At 36.8% G+C, this 16,052-nt stretch overlaps 1 protein-coding gene and 1 long non-coding RNA gene across 2 annotated transcripts in view; both read right to left on the bottom strand.

The window, feature by feature from the left end:
- Positions 1-16,052, bottom strand: part of KCNQ5 (potassium voltage-gated channel subfamily Q member 5) — a 604,670-nt gene that overhangs the window by 488,787 nt on the left and 99,831 nt on the right. The gene's annotated exons all lie outside the window — the stretch shown is intronic.
- On the bottom strand, positions 147-5,166 carry LOC111821428 (uncharacterized). Its single transcript, XR_002824855.1, has 2 exons — positions 5,104-5,166; positions 147-4,659 (listed from the first exon to the last, which is right to left on the bottom strand). It is a non-coding gene; the product is annotated as an uncharacterized LOC111821428 (long non-coding RNA).

Below are 16,052 nucleotides of genomic sequence, written 5' to 3'. Positions count from 1 at the left end.
TGAGATGGATTGACACAACAGCCTCAACAAAGGACTCAAACATATCAATGATCATGAAGATGGCGCAGGACTGGGCAATGCTTTGTTCTATTATGCATAAGGTCACTATGAATAGGAGCCAAGACTCAATGGTAATGGGTTTGGTCTTTTTTTTTTTTTTTTAACCAAGAACATCCCATTCTATAACAAAAAGAATCACTATTCTAAGAGAAATACTGGAAATAATCTATTATAACAATGGGTCCAATCCAGTCTTTGAAATATATCATTAGAAAACATCTAAAGTGCAAATGATCACTTGTAAATAAAAAATATTTATCTTAAGTGGGTATAAAAGAGGGACACTAAACCACAGCACAACTAAGAATCTTAAACATCAAATGAAATGAGCTATACTTTAATGCCTCATTTTCATAATTCCACAGTTACTGGGCCTACTAAAACAATATTTTATATGTTAAGCACTTTAGAAAATATTTTAAATAAAATATCAGTATCTTATGATAATAATTGATAATTCACGAGGCAAAATTATTGTGGAGGAAGTTATGACAATTTAACATTCACTTAAATATCGTTGTCAATCTTGAACTTGACAGAGGAATCATAGTACTGCAAAGCCCCCTCTATAATCAAACTTCCAGTTGTCCTCATTTTGATTATGATTAATTTTAGAATATCAACAAGATCTAATCTCATGTCCATCCTTACAGATTTCTCCTCAATTGGTCTCTTTTACTCTTCTCTTCCTTTCCAATCTAAGAACTTTACTGTCCAAACCAACAAGGCCCTTGTCTTTCCTGGTCTATTTTTCCTCCTTTCATACCCATTAGGAGAACTTCAACCCTGAAAGAATCAAATTGTGCACGAGGGCCACCTTACACCTGAATTGCTAAGCACTACAGGAGAAAATGACAGCCCGTGATTGAAGGAACTACAAATTGAGGTGTCCATCCTCACAGGGCTGTAGGGTTGACTCAAAATCTGTTCTTAGTTCTCTCCTCAATTAGCCATTAGAAACTATTGTGACTCTCTTTGATGCCCTCTTCCCACTATAAACCTCTTAGTCATATCTATCCAGGTTTCCTTTCCTCCACTCTACTGAAAGATCTGTTCCTCCTCCTTCAAAGTTAATCCTTTCATATGTGCTCTGGATTACTCTTGCTTCTGAGTTCTCAGAGGCTTGCCTTGATTATCCCCTCTTGCCTATATCACCTCCCACCTTTTAATGGCTCTTTCCCATCAGCATTTAAACTTGCGCGAGACACTTCATCTTTAAAAAGCTGTATGCTTCTCCCTAATCCAATGAGCATCACTGTTTGAAAGCATTTTACATTTATCTTCCTCCTTAGATATTCACTCCTTGTCCCACTATAATCTGACTTCTGCTCCCACCATCCCACCAAAGCTACCCTGCACTGGTCCTCAGTGATGTTTATATTGCTAAACTCAACGGCTATTTCAGCTCTTAATCTTCTTGATATCTGTAGCATCTGAAATGCCTTCCTTGGTTTCCACAATGCTACTCTCATCTTGTTTTACTTCCACATGTTTTCTGCTCCTTCTCTGGATCTTTTATTCATTCATCTTCCTCTTCTTAAGTGTTGTGGTACTCAAAATTGTCTCCTATTTTCACTCTACCTACTCATCCTGGTTTAGTCACATGGCTTGAACTGCCTTTAAATTCATTTCTCCTGCTCAGTTCTTTTCCCAAATTTCGAACCCTGTATAATTCCACAGATATGTCCCATTAGCACCTTAAACTTATCCCACATAAAACTGAGTATCTTATTTTCTCTACAAAATCTATCTCCCCTCTGTTTTCCATATGTTAATGAATAACAGTGTTTTTCACAGTTTGCCCAGGTTTCTTAGTTACCTACTGCTGCTATAACAGAAATACTGTAAGTGCATGGCTTTAGTGAACAGAAATTTATTTTGTTACAGTTTAGGAGGCTAGAAATCCAAATTCAGGGTGCCGGCACTAGGGGACGGCTCTCTCTGTCAGTTCTGGAGAAACATCTTTGTCTCTTTCAGCTTCTCTTCCTCGGTTCCTTGGTGATTTCCATGTGGTATCAATCTTTTCCCATTTGTGCTTGCTTTCTTCTATGCCTAATCTGCTCTTTTATATCTCAAAACTGATTGGCTCAAGACACACCCAACACCGATATGGCCTCATTAACATAACAAATCCCTACTCCCAAATGGGATTACATCCATAGTTATAGGGGTTAGGGTTACAACACATACTTTGGTGGGAAACAATTCAATCCATAATAGCAGACCAGAAATCATCTTCCTTTATTTGCCCCATTTTTCTCACTTCCTGATTCATTCAGTTCCAAGGCCTGGAGATCTTCTCTCTTAATTACTCAAAAGTCACTCCCACTCTCAAACTGTTCTGGCCCTCATTATTTCTTGTCTGGATTATACTGCCCCTTTTCTTGGATTTTGCTGACTTCCAATCCATTCTCACTGTGCCTCTAAAATAATCTTTCTAAAATGCAAATCTGAGCACATCGCTTCTCTGCTTCAAATCCTTCAATGACTCTTGCACTGAAGGATAAAGTAAAAATTAATTAGTTTGGTCCTCTTCACCCTCATCTCTTTCTTAATTGAGGATAGATGTAAGACCTGACAAAGTTCTTAAAGGAACTGTGCTCTCTTTCACTTTCAAGACTTCACATATGCTGCTCTCCTCCTGGGCAAGTTTTCTGCTCACCAGCTTTTCTCTCTAGCCAACTAATTCTATCTTCCCACCACCTCCTCCTCTTCCCCTCTGTCTATTCACACCTTACGTGGCAACTTGTCCTTCAGAACTCAGCTCAAGTTTCATCACTCCCTCCCATTCCTGACCAAAAACATCTCAGTGAGATGGACTGACACAATAACCAAAACAGTGGACTCAAACATACCAGTGACCATGAAGACGGCATTGGACCAGGCAATGTTTTGTTCTGTTACACCTAAGGTCGTCGTGAGTTGGAGCCCACTCGATGGCAGCTAACAACAATCCCTTCCTGATACCACTTTCCCATCACCCTTGGTCAGGTGCTTCTATTACGTACTTCCTTTCAGCCTGTGCTCACCTCTCTCAGATCACTCATCAGCCCGAACTAGAGCATCTCTTTATTTATCTACCTCCCACACTAGATTGTCGTTGCCAAAGGCAGGGACGACATTTTAATCAAACTGTACAACTGTACCGTTTGGGGACTGTATTTTAATTCCTCACTGGGGTTCCTCAACTCTGAGGAAGAAAAAGAGGATGTGTGGTTCAATTAGTCTTCAAAACATTTTGGAGTCAAAAAACTACACAACCAAAGCAATGATTTCCTGTTCAGGTTTTGCTGAACACTAAAAAACCTGTTGCCGTTGAGTCAATTCCGACTCATAGCGACCCTACAGGACAGAGTAGAACTGCCCCATAGAGTTTCCAAGGAGTGCCTAGTGGATTCAAACTGCCAGATTTTGGTTAGCAGCCGTAGTGCTTAACCACTACACCACCAGGGTTTGTTTCCTGCTGAACACTAGGTCGTCTTAAATTACCCTAAACGTGTGAGAAATAATCACTTTCATATTTCCTTCTTGGTATTTTCCTTCTTCCTTCTCAACACACTTAGAAGAGAAAATGAAAATATGTTTACTTCTTATGATGGGGACAAGAAGTTGCCTCCGTGATATCCACTGTCTCTTTCTTCCGTAGTAACAAAATCCTTATTTGGGAGCAGCCTCTTATACAGATATAATGAGGTGAAACGAGAAAGTGTGGAGCTTCTGAAAAGGTCTTAGAAGAGGGTTGAATTAGCTTGGAGGCACTCACTTTTTGCCCTGATCCCTTTTTTTTTGCCTGAAATGTGGACACAGCGAGAATGTTAGCAGCCATCTTGAACCACAAGGCAAACTTGAGAATGGAAACCACATTCTAAGAATAGCACAGGAAAAAGAAATAAGGAGTCTGGACCACTTATTTATGGAATTACCATACCAATGTTGGAAGTTCCTATAATCAGAACTCGTTTGTGTGAGAAAGTCACTAAAGTCACTGTTATTTAGGACAGATGCAGCAAAGCCTATGAATAAAAACTCTTAGCTGCATTTCTTTTCTGTTTTTAAATGATAATGGTCCTGCCATCCAAGGCATATCTTTATACATTGTGCTTTTCCTATGCTGTGTGTGCCAGACAAATCTGGTGGCTTTCTAATGGACAGGATAGCAAAAGCTAGTTAGTACCCAAATGCTACATCTACCTACCTGTCCCCTGATTTTTACCTGCCTTCTTATTGCATCATCTGTCTATTTCTTCTAATCTTGCAGGAATCTAGAGGTAGAATCAGGGTTAAAGCAGCTACAAGTCCTTCTTTCTCAGCATCACATGTGCTGAGCCATAACAGAATTAGAAAGAATAGCATCTAATGAGAAATATGCAAGGATCATATGAAGAAGACTTTTAAAACATGTCTAAAGGGCATGAAAGACAACCTGAACAGATAGAAAAGCATACTATGTTCTTAGATAGGAAAACTCACCATAAAGACAATCTTCTCTAAGTTAATTTGTAAATGGCATCCCAAACGAAGTCATTTTTTTTTTTCCAGAAAGAATAAGGTCATTCTAAAGTTTGTATGAAAAAATAAACAGTAATAGCCAGGAAATTTCTGAAAAAGAAGAATAACAAGGATTGACTAATTCTACACATAAAACATCATAAAGTCTCAGTAATTAAAACCATATAGAACTACTGCATAGACAGAGATGTAAAGGAAAAAAAAAAAGAAAGTTCAGAAATAGACTCCAAAATATACAGAACTTTGGTATCTGATAAAAATGGCATTTCAAATCAGTGGAGAAAAGATGGACTATACAACAAATGATATTGAGACAAGTGGACAGCCATACAGAAAAATAATATAGTTGAATCTCTATCCTATATATACATCAGAAAAAAATTTAACAAAATCAGACATTAAATGTAACAAAAAAATAAAGTACTAAAAGAAATGTACAGGAGAAATCTTTTTATAACACTGAGTTATAAAAAGTGAGGGGAAGCATTTCTATTACACAAAATCTAAAAACAAAAAACAACAAAAACTAAAAACCTGTTGCCATCAAGCAGATTCCAACTCATAGTGACCCTACAGAACAGAGTACGACTGCCGCATAGGGTTTCCAAGGCTATAATCTTTATGGGAGCAGACTGCCACGTCTTTCTTCTGTGGAGTGGCTGGTGAGTTTGAATCGCTGACTTCTTGGTTAGCAGATGAGTGCTTAACCACCATGCTACCATAAAATAAAAATTTATAAATTAGGCCATATTAAAAGCAAAAAAACCTGTGAAATAGTTTCTTATAAACTATACACAAAGCCAATAAATAGGAAAAGTATTTACAACTCAAATAACTTAAAAAGGCTGAATTTCCTTGGTATATATGCAGCTCCTATAAAATATTCATTCACCTAATATTTATTGCAGACAGTAAGACAAAACCCCAAAGAAAATGGTCCCATCTAAGAACAGTCCATTTTTTGAAAACCAAAAGGCCAGAAACAGATTTAAATACATGAAGGAAGTTATTCTTCATACATAATAAAAGAAATGCAACTTCATTTTTCACTGAAAAAACTGGCCAAAATCCAAAGGTCTGTTAACACACTATTGGCAAGATGGTGGATAAAGAGGCCCTCCCTATATTATTGGTGGGAGTAAGTATTGTTAGAAATTGCATGCAAGATTATTTGGTAGTTTCTTTCAAAATTGTTGATTGTTGTTATGTGCCATTGGGCCGGCTGCAGCTCATAGTGACCATATTTATAACAGAATGAAATGTTGCTTGGTCATGTGCCAACCTCACAATATTAAGTATGTTGAGCCCACTGTGTCAATCCATCTCATTGAGGGTCTTCCTCTTTTTTGGTGACCCTCTTCTTTTCAAAATTATAAACCCATAAACCCTTTGACCCAACATTTCCACTTACAGGATTTTCTTCCTAAAAATATACTCATCCATCTGTAAAAAGACATATGTGCCATATCATTCATTTCAACACCATCTGTAACAGCAAAACTTTGGGAATACCCTAGCTGTCCATTAATAGCGGACAGATTAAATAAATTATAGTATATCCATTAAATGGAATAATAAACGTCTCTAAAAAATAATTTAGGAGTTCTTTATGGATTGATATAGAAAAATATATAAAATATTTTAAGTAAAAAAAGTTGCAGAATACTTATAGTATATTACAATTTTGTGTAAAAAAGCAGAAAAAACAGAAATATACCAGGAGGCGGATTGTTTACTTTGTGTCTTTTTATACCTTTTGATGTTTGAGCCATTAAAATATATTGTTGTTGCTGTTAGGTGCCATCGAGTCAATTTAGACTCATAGTGACCCCTTGTGACAAAGTAGGACTGCTCCATAGGGTTTTCTTGGCTATAATCCTTAGAGATTGCAGATTCGCCAGGTCTTTCTCACGCAGAGCCACTGGTGGGTTTGAACTGCAGGCCTTTTGGTTAACAGCTGAACACTTACCTGTTGCATCACTAGGGCTCTTTTAAAATATATTACTAAGTCACAAAATTAAGTAATTTTTAATAAAATATAGAAATGAAAGGATATTTTTACATATCACTGAAAGCTTTACAAATCTGAAGACCTGTGTGATTCTGTCCTAGAAGATGTCATATTAAAGAAGCACAGAAAAAGTAAAAAGTAATTCAAAACAGATTTTTTTCTTTATCTTGAAAACTCTGATGGTTTCTAAAAACATTCACCAGGGTAAGTGTTGATACAACCCCCTTTCCTCTCTAGCTAATTCTTAGCGAGCAGAATAAGGACATAATCAAGGAACATTCCTTCCCTCCAGCATAATGATACCTGGCAACATTTGTCCAGTACTATTTCATAATTGCTATGGACCAGTGACTGCTATGCACCTCTCATCCTTTTCTGAGTGTTCATTGTGATAATCCTGTCCCTCTTTCACAGTTTTGTGTTGGGAGTGTGTATTAGAGTAGGGAGAGATGAGATTACTTGTCTTTTAAATTCATAAGTCTCCAGGTCAAGAGAAGTTGCTTCTGGACCTGATACAGATCACAAGTCCCTGGATTTTGAACTGATGCTATAAACAGATGAGAATTCTGGGATGTTTGGGGAAAGAGGATATTAAGATTAAGGCATTTTGTGTGTGGAAGGCATGTGAACGATTGTGATCTAGAAAATGGAGCATGTCAGATTGAATTATTGTTCCCAATTCTCCACTCCTTCCCATATCCATGCCATTTGTTACATGACTTTGCAGAACCTCTTACTAGAGACAAAGCATATTTTCTTTCCTCTTTGATGTTAGCCTTGGCCATAGGACTTGCTTCGGCCAGTGAAATGTTAGCACAAGTGACACAGGAGAGGATTAAAATGTTCTTGCTGGTTTGAGCTTTTACACATTTATGCTGTCTTTTGCCATGAGAAGAATATGCCTCACATAGTTGCTGGTCCAAGGAGGCTGAAAGAAAGGCACAGCAGACCTGGGCCCAATCTTCATCTTGAAGCCAAGCACAGCTGAAGACAACCTAGGTCAGTCAAACCCCAACCAACATGTGAGCAAGAAATAAGTGCTTCCTAAATGCCACTGAGATTTAGGTAACCTATTATGCAGTATTATTGTGGCAACAGCTAACTAATAGACCAATCCAGGAATCTGAAGAATTATTGAAGGAATAACAGTTGCTAGATATTGATTCCAACTTATTTCAGAAGCAATGGTTGGGAAATCATTGCTATTGAGTACACGTCAACCAAGGCCCAAAAAGATCCAGGAAAATTATGAAACCCATGACTGCCACTCAGAAAACAGCAAGGATATTTTTTGAGAGGGAGGGACATTCAGTACATAAATACAATTTAATTAAGCAATTTTGTTTAATATTAAGGAAATGTTTGGATATTAGGAAATCGAAATCTTAAACTGGAAATCATTATCTCAGAGATGGTCTTGACATTTTCTCTACTTTTCATTTCCCTATAAATCTTGGTGAAGATGAAAAGTAGAAATCTCTAGTCCATATTCTTCTCTATGTGAAATGTTACTGCTCAGAATACGGCTCACCGTCCATTCCCCTACCCTGTGGCAGTTCATACTTGGACCTAGCTGTGCTACATAGGGAAGATGGTTCATCAGAGTTAAAAAGTAGTTACATTTGCCCTATTTCAAGAAACTTTTCCATGTTTAAGGACTGACTTGTTACAGCAGTTAATCAACTGACTAATATTTCAACAAGAAATAATTTCCCCTGCATGCCACAACTAGGTGTGATCTGAACAGCTTACCTTTAATAAACATGCCTCAAAACTTAAAGCCTTCATTCTGTCTTCACTCCTTCTTCTTGTTTCCTCTTTTTCTTTTATTCCTGACTGTTATTCCTTTTCTTTAACCACAAAATAGAATGACATATTATATATTTTTGGTATTTATTCAATAGCATTTCATAACTTATTCTCCATTTAACATTTCTTTCTAATAGCTGAACCATCTCTGCCTATCTTCCACCTCTATATTGGCCAGTCATTTTTGACAGGAATAAAAAATAAAAATAAAAAAAGTGCTTGTTTATCTTGAACATTGAAATTTATGAAAAAAAGTTGCAAAGAGTTGACAGTATTAGAAACATTTTATTTACAGTTTGTAAAAAACCTGGGCTTCTCTGATGACAAATTTAAGAGGTCATTTATTGTTATGAATAAAAATGTTTTACCTAACTCTAACTGCATTTTTTTTTTTTTTTTGGATTATGTGAGGTGAGAATTTTTTAATATACAATGAATCTATGCCGTCTGCATGTCAACTATTTTGGGAGTAAGACATTTTAGGAAACTGCACAAAGAAAGATATGACAATGATGCATCCACTTTTTTGTTACCTAGTAAACTATCTGATAAATGTATTGTTGATTTCCTAAACTATTTTCACTGTAAATTTCAAATATTCTAATCCAGAATGTGGTTCTTGCTAAGAATAAAAATAACTAGGTTATACTATCTTTAGTGATTAAAAATAATTCTTAAAGATATTACTTTTTCCTACTACAATTTTCAAGTAAAGTATGCTCTACCACATATACTACTTTTACAATAATCAGTGAAATTCCCTCCAAAACAGCTATTAATATGATCAGCCAGTTTGGAGTAAATTTGCATAAACACAGGAAAAATGATTTCTAGTTGATCTTCATTAAATATATTGAGTTTATACATTTTTAGAATATATATCTTGAGTTCAATATAAATGTCATTTTATCACTCATTAGATTACAGTATAATCTGATACTGTATTAAAACATCTTTTTGAAAAGATACCATGACTTCCTCTATTAGATGATTTTTTTTAAATGAGCCATGCTTAGGGGAAAAGAGTACAATTTCTAAGTAAAAAATACATCCTTATTTTAGTAGATAAGGAATTAATTTAAAAACTATTCTTTGAAGACAGATTGTTAATTTCATCATGGGCAGATTACTACATTATTAGGATTAAACTGAGTTGTTCGCATCTGCTATTTTCCTTCTCTAATGCAATCATTTTTAAAAAGTTAAAATATAATTTGTATTTCTGCACTGAAGCCTATAGTAAGTTAAATAATACATTTTCTATTTGACTTCAAATGCCTCTTTTTAAATGAGAGAGACCCACAGCAAGCGAGCACAGATCGACATTTTGCACAAGCACGAGCTGTTGCTTATTCATAAGTAAAACCACACATCACCACGTCTATAAAGTAGAATGGGCTTCATTTAGCCCTGACTCTCACTTCTTAGCCATGGGACTCATTCATGGTGGCCAAAGAGGAACACAAGGGACATAGGTCTCTCAAAACAGCAAACGTTTTATACTTTGTCAAATGAATTTTCCATTCTCATGTTAAATCCACAATTGGTGTGTGTGTGTGTGTGTGTGTGTGTGTGTCCAGAGACAGGATATCTCCTTAAAGCAAAAGGGGACAATTTTCCAAGGCACTAGGCTATCAGGCAAAGTTTCCAGGGAGAGCCTATAACCACTGTGATTGCTCCCTTTGTATTTTAGGAAGACACAAAGAACAGACTATTCTATGGGTCATAGGGGAAATTCTCAGTTGCCTTTTAGGTAAATTTAATCTTTGAAATTATTTACAAAATTACATTTTTCTCTGAATAAAAGAAGCAACGGAAGACGACAGGGAGGTAATATTTGTTTGCTTTAAAAAATAATGAATGAGAATGGGTGAATTCTGAGGTTTCTCTTTGGTACATTCAAGTATATTTTTCTTCTAGGAATTAGTTCCTTTTTGCTTCCTTTCTTCTAATAACAAAAGTAGACATTATTATCTTTTTTCCCTAGCATTCTTGTGTCATATTTCCTCACTAATATGGAACTATTTTATATAGTTTAAATAAAAATGAGTAATTCCACGTCTCTAAAAGAGAGGGCAACCAGGGAGAAAATATCTACATAAAATATATAAACACCTATTGAGATTAAAAATAATAATAATAAACCCGAGTTTCTAAATAAGAAATCATATCAAAATAAAATTACTTAAACATCATATTACAATATTAGCTGACAAAGGAAGTACAGAAGATGTAATAAGCCTTAATTTTAGCATAGTAGCTCACGAACCCTCATTTGAAAAATGAATTCAAATTAGCTGAGATAGGAGAGTTCTCATCTCTACTAAAACAGCATGAAGGGTTGTAAAGGAAACGTAATGATGAATGGCAATGCAGTGAATCACAGATTTTTTTTTGTTGTTGCAAAAATTCATCTAAATCCAATGTATTCAAGTACTTAAAACACCAAACGATTCTTACAATCACCTAAGAGAGATGAAAGAGAGGACAGAAGAAAGGAAGAGAGGAGCAAAGTAAGAAAGAAATGAAAGAAGGAAGGAGTGGAAGAAGGAAGGAAGGAAGGTTAGAGGTGTTTCTTGCACACTTTAGTGATTTGTGCATTGCTCCAACAGCAAGCCCTAAAAGCCTGTGGGATTCATATTCTATAACACATGCAATAGTAAAGCAAGACATTTGATAGTAGATATATACCAAACTTTCTTCGTCCTGCTTCTTATATTATTGCCATATGTGAAGTAACAGGTATATCATGATTCATATTATAGAATACATTAAAAAAATTAAGTGCTGATTACTACCAATAACAGTTAACATGTACTGAACCCTTACTATGTTTGTGCTAGGCACTATGCTAAGATCTTTAAATTTATCATTTAATCCTCACATCAACTTTAAGAGCTAAGTACCGTTATTATTCCCATTTTACAGATGGAAAAACTCAATTTCCTTTCTTTTTCTAGACAACCAGTAAGTGGTAAAGCCAGAACTGAAACAAAAGTCTGCCAAAATGCCATGCATGCTCTTTTCACTATACCACTATGTCATTAGCGTAATCATCATCATCTTGATTCCTTTCATGGTGTTAACAGACAGGAAAACAGAAACAGGAACATGGGAAAACTTAAACAACATGGTTTGAATAGCAGCTCAAGACAATACTCGGAGATATGCTGAAGGATAACTCGTGTGAATGCCAACGCATATGGAGTCTTTACTCTTTTTCAGCTACCATGCCACTTTACGTTGAGGTTGGTGGAGTATTTCTTTAAACTTCATGCTCCTCCTACATAGTTGATACAGATGAAGACACTAAGAGTTACAGTTTAAGAAATTTCTCCAAGGTAGTTATGGCAGAACCAGGATTTAAACCCAGGCATTCTTACTTGAGAGATTTTTTTCTACTTAACCTCTCCAGCTTCTCCAAATTGGATGTACAATAAATTGCAGAGATCCTGGTTACCTTAGAACTTCAGAGAGGGGAAAATCACTCTTGACTAGGAGGGTTAAGGAAGACTTTTATATAAATAGGAGAAAGGACTTATTCAAAGCTTTGAAAAGTTAATAGAACTGAGGGACAAAAGGAGAGCAAAGGAGAGAGTATTCCCAGTAGGTGAAAATGAGCACAGTTCAGAGATGAGAAAGTACAAGGCTAGTTCTGGGAAAGTCCAAGAACCAGTGAGATAACGGAAGCCAAGAGTCTGGAAAGATGAGTATTTGGAGGAAAGGAAGGTGTATGTTTCCTATTGCCTCTGTAACAAATTCCCACAAATTTAGTAGCTTAAACAACATAAATGTATTACCTTACATTTCTAGTGGCCAGAAGTCTGAAGTCAATCTACTAGGCTAACGTCAAGGTGTCGGCAGGGCTGGTTCGTTCTGGAGGATCCAAGACGATAATTTACTTTCTTGCCTTTTAGTTGATACCTGCCTCCCTTGGCTTGTGACCTCTTTCTTGTATCATTCCAACATCTTGCTTTCATCATCACATCTCCTATTACTATCTCTGCTCCTCCTGACTCCCTCTTCTAGTACACTGTGGTAACATGGGCTCACTTGGATAGTTCAGGATATCGCCATCTTGAGATTCTTAATTTATGCATGTTTACAAAGTCTCTTTTGCCACATAAGATAACATATTCCCAGATTACAAGTATTATTAGGGCATGGACGTTTTTGGGAGGCCACTTTTTAGCTTACTACAAGAAAGGACAGGCAGGTTCGTACAACATGATGGAGGACCTTCCTTGTCTAGCTGAAGATTAGTGAGAGCTACTGAAGGTTATTTAAAAAGGGAAATGGTATGATTAAAGTAATATTTAGGTTGAGTAATCTGACCTTTAGGATGATTCATCTGTAGCACTGGTTCTTAAAAATCTGAGTGCATAAAAATCAGATTTTTAGTTTGCAATAAAATACAGATTCCTGGGCTCCTTTGTTTCAAGACACTCACTTGGTTTACAGTGAGGCCCAGAATCTTCCTTTTCAAACCAGCCCCACAGGTGACTCTGATGCCCCACAGGTGGTCTAATATCATGCTTTGAGAAATGTGGATCTATGGCACTTAAATGCCTTCATAAATCTATATTCACTCCTTCCGAATTCACGCAGGGAATCAGATCAAGATTAAAAAAACAAAAAACGTAGAAAACCAAATACACATTTTAAATCTATTTACGAGCATATTTGTTGGCAAGATTTATCATAAGCCTAAAATAATTTTAATGCAATAACAACAATAAAGTCACTGCTTTAAGCATAAAGGAAAAAAGTTACCTGTTTCTGATAAAGAGGAAGAAGACATCTAAGAACTGTTGTACACCCATTTATTGAGCACATACAATGTGAAAAACACCATTTTAAGTACTATAAAGTATTAATTCATTTACTTCTCACTAAACTCTACATGTTTACCATTATGATCTCTGCTCTATGGATGAGAAAACTGAAGTTAAGCAGGATTAAACAGTTCCTCCAGTGTCACACAGCTAGAAAATGACAGAACTAGTATTCAGTTCCCTCCCCTGTCAGTATGTCGTACTGTGGTGGCTTGTGTGTTGCTGTGATACTGAAAGTGATGGCACCTGTATTTCAAATACCAGCAGGGTCACCCATGGTGAAGAGGTTTTAGCAGAGTTTTCAGACTAAGTCAGACTAGGAAGAAAGGTCTGGCAATCTACTTCTGAAAATTAGCTAATGAAAAGCCTATGAATCACAACAGAATATTGTCTGATATAGTGCTGGAAGGAGCCCCCCTAGTTGGAAGGCACACAAAATACACAGCAGCCACAATAATTAACTCAAGCATAGCAATGGTCATGAAGATGGCACAGGACCATGCAACCTTTTGCTCTGTTGTACATGGAGTCCCCATGAGTTGGAGCCGACTTCATAGCAGCTAACAACAACAGTACTTGGTCATTGTTTGTCTGGCTTCTAAATTCATATGCTTTCTAATTTGTCCTCCACAGGATGCTAATCCACAGGAGGATTAACTACTCTCCTCATAAAATATAAATAGGAAATCTACAATAATTTAATAGCTATTTAATAATTTAATAGCTTTTTAAGAAGAAGAAGAAGTAAGTGTTAAAAGAGGTAGGGGTTTATCCTGGCTCTCAGCCTACTAACTATAGATCCTGAACAAATCCCTTCATCTCCATGGTTTGCATTTCCCCAATCTGCACATAAGAGGGCTAGATGAGAAAATCTCTAATATCCCTTACCATTATTCTGGAGTTTTATGAGTATAGTAATTACAACTCACATCAAACATCACATATCCCTCCACACTGATATGATTATGATTTCCTCGAAGATAGATTTCTACGTACACTCACTCCTTACTTATCAACATGGTTAGGTTCTAAAGACCGGGTCATTCTGTGAAAATCAGTGTTACAAGAAAATGGAGGATGGCCACATCAGATCAGAAAATGGAGGATGACTACATCATTACATAACTGCCAAATTACATCACTGTATGATTGCCAAATTACATCATTACATAACTGCCAAACCATTGATAATCATAGCCCAGGCAAGCTGACACATAACCTTAACCATCACAGCCAGCGTTACTGTTGCCTCACATCTCAGAGTTTGTTACTGCCAGATGTACATCATGAACATGCAAAATAGTCAGATAGTAGATTTTTTACTAGTGTCGTAAATGCAAAATGTCAGCTAACAAGATAGTCCATAAATGAGGAGTAGTTGTATTAGCATAAACCCCTTCGGCTGAAAATGGCTAGATTAAATAAGAAATAAAATGAAGAAAATCACATGCTTGAACTCTGCCTAGAATCTGTGGGAACAAAGGAGGGAAAAATACTTTTGTCATTCACTTTTTCGAAGGATGCGGCAACACAAGTAAAATGATGCAGATGACAGCCACAGTGTAAGCAAAAAATTTCCTCAGAACAGGTAACAATCAATTCAAGTAGATTCAGAAATTCAAGCTAATATACTAATTCATAGAGGAATCCTTCACTGGGAGTCCTGTAGACTCATTTTAGATATAGTACGAACAAGTACTGTAAAATCTCATTATCTAATCCAAAGCAGATTAGAAGCAGCAAACCTACTAGAAGGTTCAGTGAGCTGTATACTTATAGTAAAAAGCAAGGGAGAAGATAAAAAAATAATGAAAATAAGACACGATGATTCAAAACCGGTGTCTGAAGCTCCTTAATATGGGACAAAAGACACCCCAGATGCCTATTTGTAGAACGATGACAGACATTTCCTTGGGTGCCAGATAGATAGATACAGGTTTGAATTATTTCTCTAACATTGAGTTAACGTTTACTGAGTTACCACCAGAATTTAGTTTATATACCAGGCATGGGAAGGGTAGTCATGAAGAATATGAGATTCCTGCCAAATCTTTTCAGTCTGAGACACTGGTGATAGACTCCGGCTCTATGGTATTAAGTCAGGAGGGCCCAAGTCAGGGGTGTCACTTCTTGAGTAAGTGCCTTGGGAGAGGTCTAGGGACGTGTTGCCAGCACCAGAGGGTTCTGGAGATGATGCTGAGAGCAATACTGCAATATCCAATCCCTGAGGACTGGAGAGTTGTTCGAGGCAGCAAGGGAGTTACCAAAGACAAGACAGGGACCTGTGAGAGCCACCTCCGCAGGGCCCACTGGGAGCCAGCACTGACAAGAGAAGATTCCACCTTCACAGAGAAGGACCTGTAAGCGGATGACCACAAAGTTGGGAATTAAAAAGTGCGTGGCTTTGGAGTTACCTAGACCTGGCTTTGAGTCCTGGCTTAGCTTGGACATTCAGTAGCCTGGTTTTTCATGAGGAAAATTGGAAATAATATCTACATCAAGGGGTTGCTGTAAGAATTGAATGAAATATTGCTGGTACATAGCTGACCTTCAGTTAATTTTAAATTTTTTCTGGTTTTTATTATTTTTTAATCAATACTAAGAAGTTTGGGATGCACTCAGAGAAACCCCTGAAAAGTGGGGCTTCTGAGTGGAATTACCTTTGGAAGCAGAATGGAACAACAAGGGATGCCTGATTTCTGGAGAGAGCTCTGGCTCTGTGTTCCATCTTGATTCTTTTTTGGGGAAGGGAGACAGTGATAGTCTTTCAAAATATTTCTCACAGCAAAGAGTTTCCATCAGAAAATCTGGCATAGTAGGGGTCTAAA

The sequence above is a fragment of the Trichechus manatus genome, unplaced genomic scaffold (genome assembly GCF_000243295.1).
Source record: "Trichechus manatus latirostris isolate Lorelei unplaced genomic scaffold, TriManLat1.0 scaffold00083, whole genome shotgun sequence".
NCBI classification, from domain to species: Eukaryota; Metazoa; Chordata; class Mammalia; order Sirenia; family Trichechidae; genus Trichechus; species Trichechus manatus.
Note: the sequence above shows the minus strand (reverse complement) of the source record. Positions and strands in the feature narration are given on the sequence as shown.